This window comes from Dendropsophus ebraccatus, chromosome 10 (genome assembly GCF_027789765.1).
Source record: "Dendropsophus ebraccatus isolate aDenEbr1 chromosome 10, aDenEbr1.pat, whole genome shotgun sequence".
Taxonomy (NCBI): domain Eukaryota; kingdom Metazoa; phylum Chordata; class Amphibia; order Anura; family Hylidae; genus Dendropsophus; species Dendropsophus ebraccatus.
In genome coordinates this window covers 85,046,951-85,063,990 of record NC_091463.1, presented here as the reverse complement: position 1 = coordinate 85,063,990, position 17,040 = coordinate 85,046,951, and positions in this window count along the sequence as shown.

The window sequence follows — 17,040 nt, the reverse complement described above, 5'->3', positions numbered from 1 at the left end:
ACGTGCCCATACACTTTCTGATGCTACTTTAAGTCTCCATAGGGACACACCCCATTAAAAAAAAAGTAGGTAACACCCAGATGTCACTTTATTCATACATTTTTTAGAGGGATAACAGTGAAACACCACAATAACGAGTAATAAGGTAATATGCTCCAGAATTGTTCTTACTATACAAGCCAGGATAGCTGACAGGTCTCCTCTTTTTCTATTTCTATTACAGTATTTGATCCCCAGGTCAGATCTCTTGTGTTGCCCCCGTAGACACTATGTTGCCCCAGGTCTCTTTTCTGGGTTTTCCATTCACTCTTCTATGTTTTTCCCCTCGGTGACTCTTCTTTTTTTCTACACCATGTTGTATGACTATAGACACAGTTTCTTTGCCTTTTTCTTCGGTAGTCGGGTTCGATATCTCTCACAGTCTTTCGCAGCTCTCTCGCTGTGTGTTTGGCTTCCTGTCTCCTCCAGGATGTCTCTGTTCTCCTCTTATTATGTACTGTACTCCGTGTTGTTCAGCTCCTGGGGGCCCGTTTCTTTCTCTCGGTTGCGTGAAGGTCGTCCGCACCTCGAATGACACATTGCCAGAATCTTTAACACAACAAAGTTCCTCAACCTGTAAATATCCAGATAGAGGAAATTTAACTCTATTGTCTCCAGGTCTCTTCATCCAGCTTCATGTTCTCGAGGTTAGGCTTTATTATAGATCTGAATTTTCAGTTTTTGCTTGACATGTATTCTGCCCCGTCAACCCAGATCACTTTGCTTTTAAGATATCCCTAAATTGCTACTGACCTATTCAGCTGCCATTCTCTGTTGGCTACAGGACCAACATTCTTTGTCATTGGTTCCTGACTCTTAAAATTTTTTTTTGTTACATAAAATGGCAAACTATTACTTATAGACCAGGATAGCATTGTTAGATGTTAGATATAGTCCAACAATAAAACATGTCTGTGCTCTTAGGACCTTGCTGACACCTTTTGTTCTAGGGGCCGGAAGGGGGTGTAAAAGGGGGTGCAGCCACATGTAGACACCATGCCCCCTCTGCTTTTTCCATGCAAAGTCTCATTGCGTGCAAACAGAGAGTACACCGGTGCACACAGGATCTATGTAGAGGCATTGTGCATCGGAGGGACATTTTTAAGCCCAGCACAAAAAATGCCGGACTTAATAAATGTAACACAAAATGTTTTGGATTGGAGATGGCACCGCTAAACTTAGTATATGTATCACTGGATCATCCATGATCAGCCATTACACCATTGAATCATTTGTGATTGGACATTGAACCATTGGATCATTTGTGATCAGACATTGAAACACTGAATCATTAAGAATTGAACACTGTACCACACCGACCATCTGTTACCAACCTTGCTAGTTGACCCTGATTTATTGTGTTTGTTTGTCTTGTCCCCGTTTTGTGTTCTCACCTGCTCAGGCTTGGGACTGTCGGAAAGTTATCAGCTGCCATTTAGGGCAGTTGTGGAAAGAAGGCAGGAACAGCTGGGCGGGTGCCAGTGCGAAGCCTCACCTTTCTCATGTCTTCCAGTCCCCAAACCTGACAATATCACTGCATTATGAATGATCAGACATAGTACCGCTGCATCAGGGTAGATAATGCCACTCCGGAAAAAGAAAATTTGGGCAAAAAGCATAGAATATAAAAGCAGCACATGTCCCAGGGATTGGATATAATGGCTATAATATGTGTCACCAACTCACTAAGGATAGCTCATGTTCCATACATAACTTAGCTAGTTATGAAAAGCATATGGAATTTCTGTCGACTTGACTGCCCTGGCACCATCATTATCCACCCCTGTTGACATCTGTTGTACTCTCCATACACTTCATTATCAGGCCCTCTTTGCTTTGCCCATTGCTCTGATACAGTAATATATTCTGTATATACTCATTACTATCAGATCCTCACATCTATTGCAATTTGTTCCTAATTTGCACACATATAATCAGACCAAATTAAATTCTACATTTACATTAAAAAAAAAAACCTTTATTACGTATTACACGTTTCGTTCTTGAAAGTAAAAAAAAATTCATCTCTTCATAAATGGCGCACCTCTGACCTGCACTCGAGGGATCCTGTTCTTCCTTTGACAAATCCCGTTTTTTCATCTTCCTTTATGCCTGGGCTGACCCCTGGCCTCGGTACGTGCTCGCAGAGATGACCCTTCTGGCAGAAAGGGAGGAGATGTTTAATTAGGAGTTCTGCTAATAGTCTGGAAGATTAATTTATACGCGGTGCGGAAAGCTTCTGGGACTTTTAATGGGGGCCTAATAAGGCATCAATTAGATATTTGCATAAATTTAATAAGGAGGCTGGTTGGCAGAATTCATATTGCTAGAATTAAAATGTGAGCAGTAGCTCTCCTAGTCCCTGGAGAGACGAGAAGGGGGAGAAAGACAGAGAGAAGGGGCGATTCAACGTAAAATCAATATATACCGAACGGGAAGAAGTCACTAAACAAAGCGCGCCATTAATAATAGCCATTATAATTGAGTTTTTTTCCTGGGTGATTTAGGGAAGTCTTTGGTAGAGTTGGGATAATGTGCCTTTTCAGTAGTTTCTACACAATTTATTGTAGAGCGGTGACTCGGGGTGCGCTCGCATTGTATATTTTATTTGATAATTTCGTGTTTTTTTCCTTAGTTGTGACCTCTGTGGATATGAATGTAAACCGCTTTCAGAATGCAGTCTCTGAGGTGATCAGCTGATCGTGCCCGGTCACGCACCTGGCACTCTTAAGACCTAGTTGATGTAGTTGCTGTAACCAGCCATATTTTTCATTATCACTGTAAAGTGTTCATTTGCATTAATGGCCACAAAAGTATTGAGCCCCAGCTCTTAAAGGGGTATTCCAACAATGAAAACTATATTAATAAATAAACATATATTGGTAAATAAAGTTATTCTACTACCTTTCTGTGGTATTTTATAATTTCCTTTGGCTTCTGAGTCTGTTTTGTTTTCTCTATTGCTTCATGTCTGGTGTACATCCTGTTCCTTCTGTATACTCTAGTTGGCATTTCAGTTGACTGTCATCGTCCCACTATACCTTTTTGAATATAACCTCACTTGCTACACCCACAGGCTCTTCCTACATAGTGAAAGGATGAAATATTGGGCTGAATTGCAAGCTAGAGTGTACAGGGAACAGAAAGTCCATTAGAGGATTTATAGTACAGAGGAGGTGGGACAATAAAGACAACAGAACAGAGGGTTTGCATTAGAAGCATTAGGAAGGTAGTGTGGGGACTTAATACTATACGGGGGCACAGAGGGGGGCTATACTATATGGTTGTGGTGTGATGAACCTATCTACTATATGGGGGAGTATGAGGGGCCTATACTGTATAGTTAGTGTAAGGGCCTAACTACTATATGGACAGTTTTGAGGCCTCACTACTATATGAGGGCACAGAGGGGGCCTATACTATGTGGTTGTGTTGTTTGGAGCCTATTGTCTATATGGGGGTAGTATGGGGGGCCTATACTATATGGTGAAGTGCGAGGGCCTAACTACTATGGGGGGCAGTTTGGGGACCTAACCCCTATATAGGGGCAGTGAGAAGACCTATACTATGTGGGACAGTATAATTGACCTAATTACTATATAGGAATAATGTGAACCCTAACTAATATATGGGGGCACAGAGGCGGCCTATATAATGTGAGGACAGTGTGATGGGCCTATTGGTTTAAAAGTCTGGCCAACACCATACATATGATGACGCTACCCCATATGACATTAAGAGAGTCTTAGTGTCACATTTTGCAGAACAGAATGTGGCCCGTTTCGCATAAGCTGAACCCGGGAACCATAAAACAGGTGGCTGAACTCCGACACTCATTTATTTTGCCAGCATGAACTACCAGTCACATCCTGTGGGCAGCACCGGAGGGTAGCATCCAGAACTATTCAGAAGGTTTGCTCCAACTATATTTTTTCCAGTAGATTTGAGGAATGTCTGACTACTGTTAATGAGCAAGTACTAAAATGCTCGGGTACTCGTTACTCGAGACAAATATTTCCCGATACTCGAGTGCTCGTTTCGAGTAACGAACCCCATTGAAGTCAATGGGAAACTCGAGCATTTTTGCAGGGGACCCAAGTTCGGTAGAGGGAAGGTCGTGTGAAAACCTGTCAACCTCAGAAAATGATGGAAACACCATGGAAATGGACAGGAAACAGCAGGGGCAGCATGTATGGATTCCTCTGAGGCTGCCTAATCGCACCATTGGCAACAGCCTGGTTAAAACAGAGGTAGGCATATGAACCACCCAAAAACTTAGCTTGACACAGCATGGCGCTGAGAACACAGGGAACCATTAAAACAGAGTTAGCATATGAAGCACCTCAAAATTTAGCCTGACATAGCATGGCGTTGAGAACAGAGGGAACCATTAAATAGAGGTAGCATATGAAGCACCCCAAAAACTCAGCCTGACATAGCATGGCAGTGAGAACACAGGGAACCATTAAAACAGAGTTAGCATTTAAAGCATCTCAAAATTTAGCCTGAGGCAGCATGGTGGTGAGAACACAGTGAGCCATTAAAACAGAGGTAGCATATGAACCACCCAAAAACTTAGTCTGACACAGCATGACAGTGAGGAAATAGAGAACCAATAAAAGTGAGTGAGGTAGCAAGTGAGCCTCCCAGAAATTAGGACTGACACAGCATGGCAGTGAGGACAAAGAGAACCAATAAAAGTGAGTGAGGATGCAAGTGAGCCTCCCAAAAATTATGCCAGACACAGCATGGCGGTGATGACAGAGTGACCAAGGTAGAAGCGGTAGCAGGTGAGCCTCCCAAAAATTATGCCATACACAGCATGGCGGTGATGACAGAGTGACCAAGGTAGAGGCGGTAGCAGGTGAGCCTCCCAAAAATTATGCCACACACAGCATGGCGGTGATGACAGAGTGACCAAAGTAGCTCAGACTCAGAGAACGGTCCAGAAAATAGTTCCTGGGAGCATGATGGTGGATCTGAATCCCTCCTTTCCCTGGAATGGGCCAGGCTGTGGGGAAGGAGGCTGAGCTACTGGAGCAAGGGTTCCGCTCCCTTAGGTAGCGTGGGTGGACTGCCTGAAAGACTGGGTGGTGGATAAGTTACTGGACACATTATCTGCTATCCACGTGATCACCTGTTTACACTGCTGCGGTTTCAATAGCGGTGTTATACCATGAGACCCTGAAAGTTGCGAGAAGAAGATAGGGAGTGAATGTCTGCTGTGTGCCACTGCTCCCTCCTCAACTGGTGCTGCTGTGTCACCCTGCCCTGAAACACGGCCTCTGATCACTGCATTGCTTGGAACCCCACGCCCTTGTCCTCGATCCTTACCCCTGGGGTTCACCATTTTATGGACACTACACAGTCAAGACTGAGATAGCTGCATTAAAGATTACAGCAAGCCAAGAAAATATATTACTGAGACTACTATTGGAGGTAGTCGTATAGAGTCTGGGTGTGCAAGTGCAGCTATATACTGTCTGCCACCCCCTTACACAGGGCAATCAGTAGTGAGCTTGGATATGGCTTCAGTAAGAAATACAGAAATAAGTAAATATACTGGTGGTCAGTGTCACACTAGTATTTGGAGGCTGTTGTATAGTCTGTGTGTAAGTGGTGGTCTGTGGTCTATGGCAGCTGTTACACAGGACAATGAGCAGTAAAGTTCTATGCAGGATGTGCTACAAATCACAGCAATACAATGTAGTACAGCAGCACCACCAGCCACAAAATAATAAAAGAGTACACTGAGCACTTCTTAGGGGTGTGTATGCAACACCAGCTGGCCAGCAGTCTGTAGTAATACAAAAAATAACGATTTTAAGCCCTTACAAGGGCTGTTTGGTTCTTTTTTTAGTATTCCCTGCCTACTGGAATGCTAATTTCCTCCCTAACGCTCTCCCTGACCAGCAGCAGCTCTGTCCCTAATCTCTTCCAGCATGCGTCTGAAGCAAGCACTGCCGGCGCCGAGTTTTATATGGCAGGGTCATCTGATCTGGCCAACCAATCGCTGCTATCGACATGTATGGGTTCCACGTGATCGCAGGATGTACCAGAGTCTCCTGCATGTTGATTGGCTGAGAAATTGTGCCCAAACTTACAGAAAACGGATGATGAGATTTTCTCAAGCATGTTCGCTCATCACTACTGACTACGTAGGTGCCCCTTAAGGTTTAGCATTGCTGGTATAACGTGGGCTTTGTGAAGGACAGTGATTCAGCCCTATAACACTGCACCCACATAGTAACAGCAATGCTCAAACATTATGGGTTACTACATATTACCCATATTAATGTGCCAGCAACAAAGTGGTGCCTAAGGGCATGTTCATATTTCATGCATCACAGCTTATACCTGCCAGATCTATTGCATTCAATGGGCAGAATGGAGTCTAATAGTGGCTATGGTCCATTTTTAGGCTTATGCAGGTTTTTTTTTTTTTACAGGACTTAAAAGCTGTAGAAACCCCTCAAGCTAGGAGGCGAGCAGAGTCTTCAAAAACTGTTTATGTCACATGTTATATTTTATACGCATGCTATATTATACACTGAATGTAGTCACTTTACTTTATGTGCGGGGTTTGGACAGTACAATTTTTTTTAAAAAGTGTTTTTAACATACAGTTATTTTGTGATCTTTATATAGATTTTTATAGCAGTGGGGACAGTGTTCTATGTAGTGATGGATAACACCTCTCTATCTGGCCTATGATGGATGAGTCTGGGTTTAGTGAACGTCAAGAGAATGTTACCTGCCTGACTGTATTGTTCCTGCAGTATGCTGGGGTAGCTGTGCAGTGCTGTGGCTGCTACGTGGGTGTAGGGTCACTTGGGCACTTGATGGAACCCACCCCCGGACAAACGGGCACTACGCTTGAGGTTTGAGGATAACCCAAGTGTGAACAGGTGTATAGGTGCAGGTGCGACAAATAGTCCAATAGCTTAACCAGGATAACTTGGTTTACTGTTAAGAACTTCAGTGTAATACACGTTAGATACACTTTTGGGACTGCAGGTACAGGCAAGAGGTAGTTGCAAAAGTTGTAACAGCAGGGTAGAGTAGAGGAGTGTCTTGAGGGCCCTGTCCAATGTAGCCGAGATAGCGTAGTGGAGAACAGAAGTAAAAGATACTTGCACTCACATATAGATTCTCTAATCTGACCGCCTTTTGCCCTACAGTGTCGGCTTCCCGTCCTGATAGGGTAGTACGAGGTCCCAGGTCCCTGCGCTGGGCTGAGCAGACTTTCTGAGACTTCCCAGAAGAGCCTTGTGTTACAGTAGGATACTTTAGCTTGAAGAATGTTATTTGTTCTACTGGGGTCAGTACCTCAGCCTGTGTCTTGTAGAACGTATCCCTGGCGTGGACAGTGTTTTCCTCAGAGGAAGTCACTCCTTCCTGAGTTCTCTAGCACTGCATGCCAGGTGTAGTCACTGACATAAGAAAAGATAAGTGTCTAGGTCACTGACAAGGGTCCTGGTCTAAGACAGGCCTTGGCTTCACTGCAGCAGGAACTGGGCTCTCTGCGGTATCGCCCCCCCAGCCAGCCGCTCACCTGTCCCATGCCGCAGCCGGCCCGCGCTCTCCGCTGTCTCCACATTCCATCAGGTCCCGCGACGTCACCCTGCAGCTGCCATGGACCTCCAGGCTGTGGTGAGTGAGTGGGGCAATCGGGTCGCGTGGGGCCGCCGGGGGGGTTTTGCGGTTTGGTTTGATGCGCCACCCGCACCGCATCAAACCGCAACAACCCCCGGCGGCCCAGCGTGACCCGGTCGCCCCAGCACGTCCCCCACTGACCCCGGGCACTCACCACAGCCTAAAGGTCGATGACAGCTGCAGGGTGACGTCGCGGGACCTGACGGGATATGGAGAGCGCGGGCGACGGGGCAGGTGATCGGCCGCTGTCATTTTTGTTAAGTGATACTTAACTAAAATGACAGCAGGGGGGACATAATGCCGCCCCCTGCCGGACCGCAAAATCTGCCGCCTGAGGTGGAAGGCTCATTCCGCCTCATGGCAGTAGCGGGCCTGACTGTTGTATGTCCAATGGAGAATGCTCAAGCTAGTGTTATATCCCTACTGTGAAATGGTAGCGTACCGGTACTGTGTGACATCCCCTTAGGAGTGCTGAAAGCACACACTGTACAAGCTCCTACGTGTTTCAGTAGACGCAGCTTCCTTCCTCTGGGAAGAGGCATTCTCCCTTGGATACACATCAATGGTTAAACGTAATGGACTATAATATATCAAGTATGTAGAAACCCCTCAAGCTAGGAGGCGAGCAGAGTCTTTGTATAGATAATAAATCCCACTTCTGTTGACTAATAGTTTTCTAAACTTCTTTATAGTGAATGTTTATTCCTGGACATCATGTAGTTTATTAAAAACCTAAAGGAACCCCAAGTTCCGAGCTGATTTCTTAATATATCTTTATAGTGGTGGGAGCTCTGTTCCACATCCTTAGTATTAAATATAAAGTCAATATATAGTACGAGCTGCCACGGCTAGGGGAAACCGGCTGTAATATTATCATGATTATTAATGTTCAGGTTATAAGTGTATGCGTTAAGCTCCCCCTAGTGGCCGCAAGAAACACAAGTTACCGTTATAAGCTGTTTACATCTATGTCTGAGGCTCCGGTCTGAGGCTGCATTACAGATTCCATTACATTTTAGGGAAACATTATCACGGCACGCTAGCTTGTTTTTCTGTCATAATGGCAGACACCTCAGCGGGAACCTAAAAGTCTCCATTAGAAGGTCAGTCGGTGCCACCAGTGCCTGTCAAATAATGGACTCAGAACAGCATTGTGACTTCTGTTATAAATTGAAGCTACAAAAGAAATTTTTATATCTATCAAGAGTTTTTTCCTTAGCTGGAAGTGTACCTGTCTTGCTATATATATATATATATATATATATATATATATATATATATGTAATCAGCAAATCTATGGCTAATGCTTATCTTATGTATGATGGCTGTTTTGATTTCATTAATGCTCCACTAGCAGTCCATTTAGCTAAGGATCAGTGATGTCACAGTGCAATGATATATCCCTGTGTTACCTGTAGACATCTACAGGACCTTTAATTTCTTCTAGTTTTTTGTCTATCCTCTGTCTTCTGTAATTTCCCACCAGTCCTCCTCCTACCAGTCTACACAAATGATCTAGTTCTTTAACCCCTAGACGACCCTGAACACAAATGTACGTCCTGGAAGTCTGTCACCAGACGACCATGGACGTACATTTACGTCCTGGGTCTCTAGGGAGTTATGAAGCGCTCTCTGGAGTAAATGCGGAGGTCCCAATCACTTTAACGGACCACCGGAGGTCTCTTACCTTCCTCCTTGCGGTCTGATCAGTGATCTGCTCATTGAGTCTGCCACAGGCAGGCTCAATCAGCAGAACGCCCATTACACTGATCAATGCTATGCCTATGGCATAGCAATGATCAGTGTATGTAATCTAATAATTGTATGTAAAAGTCCCTCAAGGGGACTCAAAAAGTGTAAAAAAAAAAAAAAGTGAAAATGTTTTTTACAATACCCCAAAGCCCCTCCCCCAATAAAAGTTAAAATTACCTCCCTTTCCTATTTGATAAATAAAACATATAAAAATAATTTAATAAATAAATAAACATATTATATAACGTAGCGTGCATAATTGTCTGAACTGTTAAAATATAACAATCGTCATCCCGTACGTTACCGATTTTTTTTGTTACATTATATATACAATTTTTTATAAAAAGTAATCAAAACGTCTGATGTACACAAATTTGGTATTAATAAAAACTAGAGATCATGGTGGAAAAAATGACACCCCATACAGCCCCGTAGGTGAGTCACAAAAGGACCATTTTATTCATATCTATTTGCAAAAAAATATTTTACATTTTTATTATATTATATTTATATTTATTACATTATATAAAAATATTTTGGGGGTTCCATCATACATGTTATGGTAGAATGAAAGACGCCATTACAAAGTACACGTATTCCCGGAAAAAATAAGCCTCTTCAAAGGGTTAAAGGGGTACTTCAGCGAAATATTTTTTCTTTCAAATTAAACTGGTGTGAAAAAGTGCCAGAGATTTGTAATTTACTTCTATTAAAAAAAGTCTTCCAGTACTGCTGCTGTATGTCATAGACGTAGATATGCAGGGCATACAGCAGATGATAAGTACTGGAAGACGAGATTTTTTAATAGAAGTAATTTACAAATTTCTGTCACTTTCTGACACCAGTTGATTTGAAAGAACAAAAAAAAGCCCTTTAAGTCTGCTATTAGTTTATAGCTCTTGTTTAGTCTTCCTTTCCTATCATACTATTTTACCATCTTCTTTAATTTCCGGGCTCCAGCTGTCTAATAGTTTGTAGATCCATTTTCTGTCTCCGTCAAGTCTCATATGCAGTAACTATGATTCACCCCCCCCCCCCCCCGGGACTCCTTTAGGACCTTCTATATCCTGCCTTGATCTTCGGAGACACCAGGGCACCAATCTTCCGTAAGTTCCCAGGTGAAGCATTATACCCAGATAGTAAGCGGAAACATAACATTTACCTCAAACACTCACAGAATAAGGACCGGAGAGAAGCGGGGACTCTCAAAGCTGCTGTAAAATGAGATAACCAGAAGATGGTGAAATGATTACAACTCAGAAATCATTTCATAATCAAATCTAAGTAGGTACATTTTACCCATAAAACGAGAATATTTCTCCTCGAGTTTTGGTAATTTAGTCCATTTAATGTTCCTACTCTTCTGCGTATTTCATCAAGCTCTATTATATTTTTCTATGACCCGGTGCTTAGTGTTCGCGGTGAGAGCTAAATGATGGTTTGTACAGAGGCAACATTATATATTTTAATCAGGTTGATATATTACCCTGTTAGTACGAAAATGTGGAGCTGCAATTTAGCGCCGAGTCTAGAACAATACACCTGGGGGATATCGTAGACAATTATGATGGAAGTAAACACTGAGGTCATAGGTATATCAAATGTGCTGCATTAAAGAGGAAAGAACCCATAAAGTGTCGACGGATTATAAACCATGATTGTCCCATCCCATATAGCATAGGACTTGTGAGTGACTGCAAATGTTTAAAGGAGAAGTCTGGTGAAATTTTTATTAAAGTATTGTGTTGCCCCCCAAAAAGTTATGCAAATCAGGAATATACACTTATTACGGTAAAGACACATAATGTGCTTTTTTTCCTGCACTTACTACTGCATCAAGGCTTCACTTCCTAGATAACATGGTGATGTCACTTCCTGGATAACATGGTGATGTCACTTCCTGGATAACATGGTGATGTCACTTCCTGGATAAAATGGTGATGTCACTTCCTGGATAACATGGTGATGTCACTTCCTGGATAACATAGTGATGTCACTTCCTGGATAACATAGTGATGTCATTTCCTGGATAACATGGTGATGTCATTTCCTGGATAACATGGTGATGTCACTTCCTGGATAACATGGTGATGTCACTTCCTGGATAACATGGTGATGTCACTTCCTGGATAACATGGTGATGTCACTTCCTGGATAAAATGGTGATGTCACTTCCTGGATAAAATGGTGATGTCACTTCCTGGATAAAATGGTGATGTCACTTCCTGGATAACATGGTGATGTCACTTCCTGGATAAAAAGGTGATGTCACGACCCGACTCCCAGAGCTGTGCGGGCTGTGGCTGCTGGAGAGAATGATGGCAGATGGATGCTCAGTGTCTCTCCAGTGCCCTGTGTCCCTCAGTGTCCCTCTGCCATCATCCTCTCCAGCAGCCACAGCCCACACAGCTCTGGGAGTCGTGACATCACCATTTTATCCAGGAAGTGAAGCCTTGATGCAGAAGTAAGTGTAGGGAAAAAAGAACTTAATAAGCATTTCCTGCAATAAGTGTATATTGGGGATTATATAACTTTTGGAGGGGAATACAATACTTTAATAAAAATTTTCACCGGACTTCTCCTTTAAAGGGGTTATCCAACTCTAGAAAGATTTTCAGGCTGCCTTAAAGGGGTTATCCAACGCAAATCTTTTTCTTTCAAATCAACTGGTTTTAGAAAGTTGTATAGATTTGTAATTTAGTCCTATTTAAAAATCTCCTGTCTTCCCATACTTATCAGCTGCTGTATGTCCTACAGGAAGTGGCGTACTCTTTCCAGTCTGACACAGTGCTCTCTGCTGACACCTCTGTCCAAGACAGGAACTGTCCAGAGCAGGAGAGGTTTTCTATGGGGATTTGCTGTTGGAGTCAGAACTGCAGTTAAACATCCCTACCACTACACAATGAACAGAGAAAGCAGCTTCCTACCCTCAGTGGTGTAGTGATAGGGGTGGCACGGTTGTTGTTGTGACCGGGCCTGTTGGACCCCTCACCACCTCCTGTCATTCTCCAGTTCTTCCAAATTGACTGTAATAATGACAGCTGATTTGGGAGAACTGCAGTGAGCAAGCCTGCAGGCTGTTCTACTCTCCTATTTAGTTGTATCAGCAGCACTCGCCGATACAAATGAATAGCAGATTGCTGGCAGGAGACAGAGAGCTCTGTGCTTTCCCTCCTGACAGTCGTCACTTTCTGTGTAATGAGGAGCAGAGTGATTAGCCCCACCCCCATTACACAGCAACCAGACCTGACCAGAGACCAGAGAAGAGCAGGAAGAGGAGAGGTATGGTTATCCCCCTAGAACTACAACCCCTACCATGCCCTGCTGACAATTCGTGATGGGGGTCGTAGTTTTGCAGCATGTGGCTTTCCAGATTGCAGAACTGCAACCCCCATAATACCCTAGTGACTGTTTATAATGGGAGTTATAGATATGTAACAGATTAGAGGATGACACAGTTTACAAGCGAGGAGACAGTGACACAGTACTCGAGTGGGAGAGAGTGGCACAGTTCACTAGGGTCATAGGACATTAGAGGACAGCTGTATGGATCATTTGGGGCACATCATATGGGACCGTGGTATAGATCATTTGGGCATGGTGGTACAGTACACTAGAGGACAGTGGTATGGATCATTTGGGCATGGTGGTACAGGGCTGTGGAGTCGGTAAGCCGCAGCTCCGACTCCAACTCCGACTCCGATTCCTGAATTTTATCAAGACCAACTTCAACTCCGACTCCGACTCCTGCTCCTTCATAAATGGCCGGTCATATACTAGGGGAGTTATTTATCACACTGGCTCAGCAGCTTCTCCCTAATGTCCTACATGATCCTGGGGCGACTTCTGAGGGAATAAAGAAAGATATAAAGCAGCTTCTCCTGTGTGTGCAGTGGATGCAGCCAGTCTCCAGCCTCCATGTCCTGAACTACTCACAACTAGACTAGATGGAGCAGGTTGTCTTTTCCTGTCTCTAACTAATATTCACCATACACTAAGAAACACTGATAACAATGCCAGATCCCTGTAATATAGAGGTCAGCCATAGTGATATAGAAGGGTCACACATAGTGATATAGAGGGTTCACTGTGGGGGCAATCGAAAGGGCACACACAGCCTGCTGCAGCCATAGCACACACACACACACACACACACACAGCCTGCTGCAGCCATAGCACACACACACACACACGCACACACACACACAGCTTGCTGCAGCCATAGTGCACACCACACACACACACACAGCCTGCTGCAGCCATAGCATACACACACAGCTTGCTGCAGCCATAGTGCACACCACACACACACACACACACACAGCCTGCTGCAGCCATAGCACGCACACACACACACAGACGCACACACACACAGCCTGCTGCAGCCATAGCATACACACACAGCTTGCTGCAGCCATAGTGCACACAAACACACACAGCCTGCTGCGGCCATAGCGCCCACACACACACACAGCTTGCTGCAGCCATAGCGCACACCACACACACACAGCCTGCTGCAGCCATAGCACACACACACACAGCCTGCTGCAGCCATAGCATACACACACACACACACACACACACAGCTTGCTACAGCCATAGTGAACACCACACACACACACACACACACACAGCCTGCTGCAGTCATAGCGCCCACACACATACAGCTTGCTGCAGCCATAGCGCACACCACACACTCACAGCCTGCTGCAGCCATAGCACATATACACACACACACACACAGCTTGCTGCAGCCATAGCGCGCGCACACACACACACACACACACAGCTTGCTGCAGCCATAGCACACATACACACAACCTGCTGTAGTCATAGCACAAAAAGCCTACTGCAACCATAGCACGCACACACACACACACACACACACACACACACACACACACACACACACACACACACTCAGGGAGACCAACCAATCAGATTCCACCTTTCATTTTCCAAAGGACCTGTGATGAATGAAAGGTGGAATCTGATTGGTTGCTAGGGGCAACTAAAACAATTTTATTTTACACCAGTTGGATAAATCTCCCTCCTTGTGTCCACAGAGAAGTTAGCGAAAATAAAGCACTGGACACAGGAGAGATAAAACAGGTAAGGATAGCATATATTTTTTTTTTAAAATAGCAAATATAGCAATATATATATAGATGCCTTGAATTACGAGCATAATTGGTTCCGGGACTGTGCTTATAATCCTAATCCACTCTTTTTCCCATAAGAAATCATAGAAATGCAGACAATTGGTTCCACACCCCAAAATAATGATTTATTATTCTGAATAACATGTAGAACAGAGGAAACAAACATTCAGAAACAGCAGAATATGTGATATTATAAATTACTGTACAGGAATGGAGAGGATGGGAAACACAAAGGTGGACAGAAACTGCAGGGGGCAGTAAGGAATGAGCAGGGCAGATGTGGGCACATACATGCAGCGCTCTCTGCCCGGGGAGAGAGGGGTTACAGCTATGGTGATATTACCTCCACAGTCCTGTCCCCTGATGTAAGCCCCAGCCTGAAGTGGATCTGCTATGATTTGGAAGGTGAAGGAGACTTCCTGGGTCAGAGTACAGAGCTGTAGACTCCGCTATGCAGACCATGCCCCTCCCCCACTCCCCCTCCCACCCACTACAGGGAGCTCTTAAACCAAAGCAATGCTCTTACACCAAGTCACAATTTTGAAAAACTGTGAGCTCTTAAACCAAAACGCTCTTAAACCAAGTTACTCTTAAACCAAGGTACCACTGTCTATGTAATTTATTTTTGATAATTCAGACAATCCTTTGTAAGGGATCATGGTGGCACAATTAGACTGGGTTCAGATTACGATTTTTCTATAGGTTTAATGTATCCATTCTATGGAAAAAAACAACAGATGGTAAAAACGGATGGTATAAACAGATGCTGTTGTATGCCATACGTTTTGATTCGTTTTCCATTGACTTACATTATAATAAAAAAAAAATAAAATAAAAAAAAAAGGATCAAAATGGATCAGTTTTTTTTTTCATTTTGTAATGTACACAAAAACGTGATTGACCGTGTTTTTCTGTACTTTTTCCAAAACGGATACAGTGAGGCGGATTGCAAAATCATGATGTGAGCCTAGCCTAAGGTTTATCTGTTTTTAAACGGTTACTTTTAACGTAAACAACCACGTTTTTGTGTACGCAAAAAAAAAAAAAAAGAACTGCATTCATTTTGATCCTTTTTTAATTATTATTATTAGGCTATGTTCACACTACGTAAAACTACGGCCGTAGTTCTCGCTGCAGAACTACGGCCGTAGTTTTGAGGGGTGGACATACTGTAGACTTATTTTCAATGGGATCTCAGCCATACCGTACGCACATCGTATACGCTCTGTCCGGGATCCCATGCGGTGCCGGAAAAAACTGACATGTCAGTTTTCTGCGGCTGAAATTCAGTGAATTCCGGCCGCAGAAAGCCCTGTCAGTACACACAGTGAAGCAAGCGGCTCCGGCCGCTTGCTTTACTGTGGGCTAAGGGAAGCTCAGCCAGCATCAGAGCTCCGCGGCCGGAAAGATTACCGGGCTGAGACCGGCCGTTCCGTGACCCGGCCGAGGTCACGGAACGGCCGGTCTCACACGCCGTGTGAACATAGCCTTATAATGGAAGCCTTACAATAGAAAACGGATCCAACCAAATTTCACACAATTGCATCTGTTTTTTCATCCCCCCCCCCAATAAAATGCATATGTTAAACGGACTGCAAAAACATAGTGTGAACCCAGCCTTATTCAGTTCAGGGATTTCACATGCGGCATTGTGTGACGAGAGTAGGAAATAGTAAGGACCTGAAGACATCTGGGCAGCAAACACTTGATGAGATATATATATGAGATATATAACGGGTTATTCTGTCTCTGCCTGTGTCTGATGGGTGGGGGGTCAAGCTGAAATTTTGCACCTGGGTCCATATGCCTTTAGCTACGCCCCTGCTTGCTCCATTCACATTGTAGTGATCCTGATCATCAGGATTGCTGATCATTGATCAATAACCTATACTAGATAGGCCGTGAATCTGCTTTGCATGGAAAACTCCTATATAAGTTGAAATTTCTAATGAGGATCCCAGTTCTTCATGTCAATTCTTCACAAGGATCCCATATGATTGCACTTTGAAATCCAACTCCAAATCTGCTTTGATGAGGATTTGATAAGGATTTTTACATAAATTTCTTTGTTTGCCTTGCTAGCTCCTAGATTGCATGCAGCTTTTTTGCTGGTAGGAGTAGGAGCGTTCCTCTTTGGCGTATGACCATACGGGTGACAGCGTTGGACCGGCATACATTAGACCACTAGAGGAAATTATTTCGAGGACTTGCTCTCCAGATACAGAAAATTGGTTTATATACACTATTCACACTGATTTATAGAAAGCACAATCCTTAGGGAATGCCTCCTGAGCTGTAAAGTTGTTGCTCCTATGGCAGGCATGTCCGTGAAGGCAATGCACAAATCAGCCAACAGCAGACTGCAGCTTCCATCTCTCTAGACACACGGATACGGACCTGAGATGTGTTTTTCTGGGACAAATCTTCATGT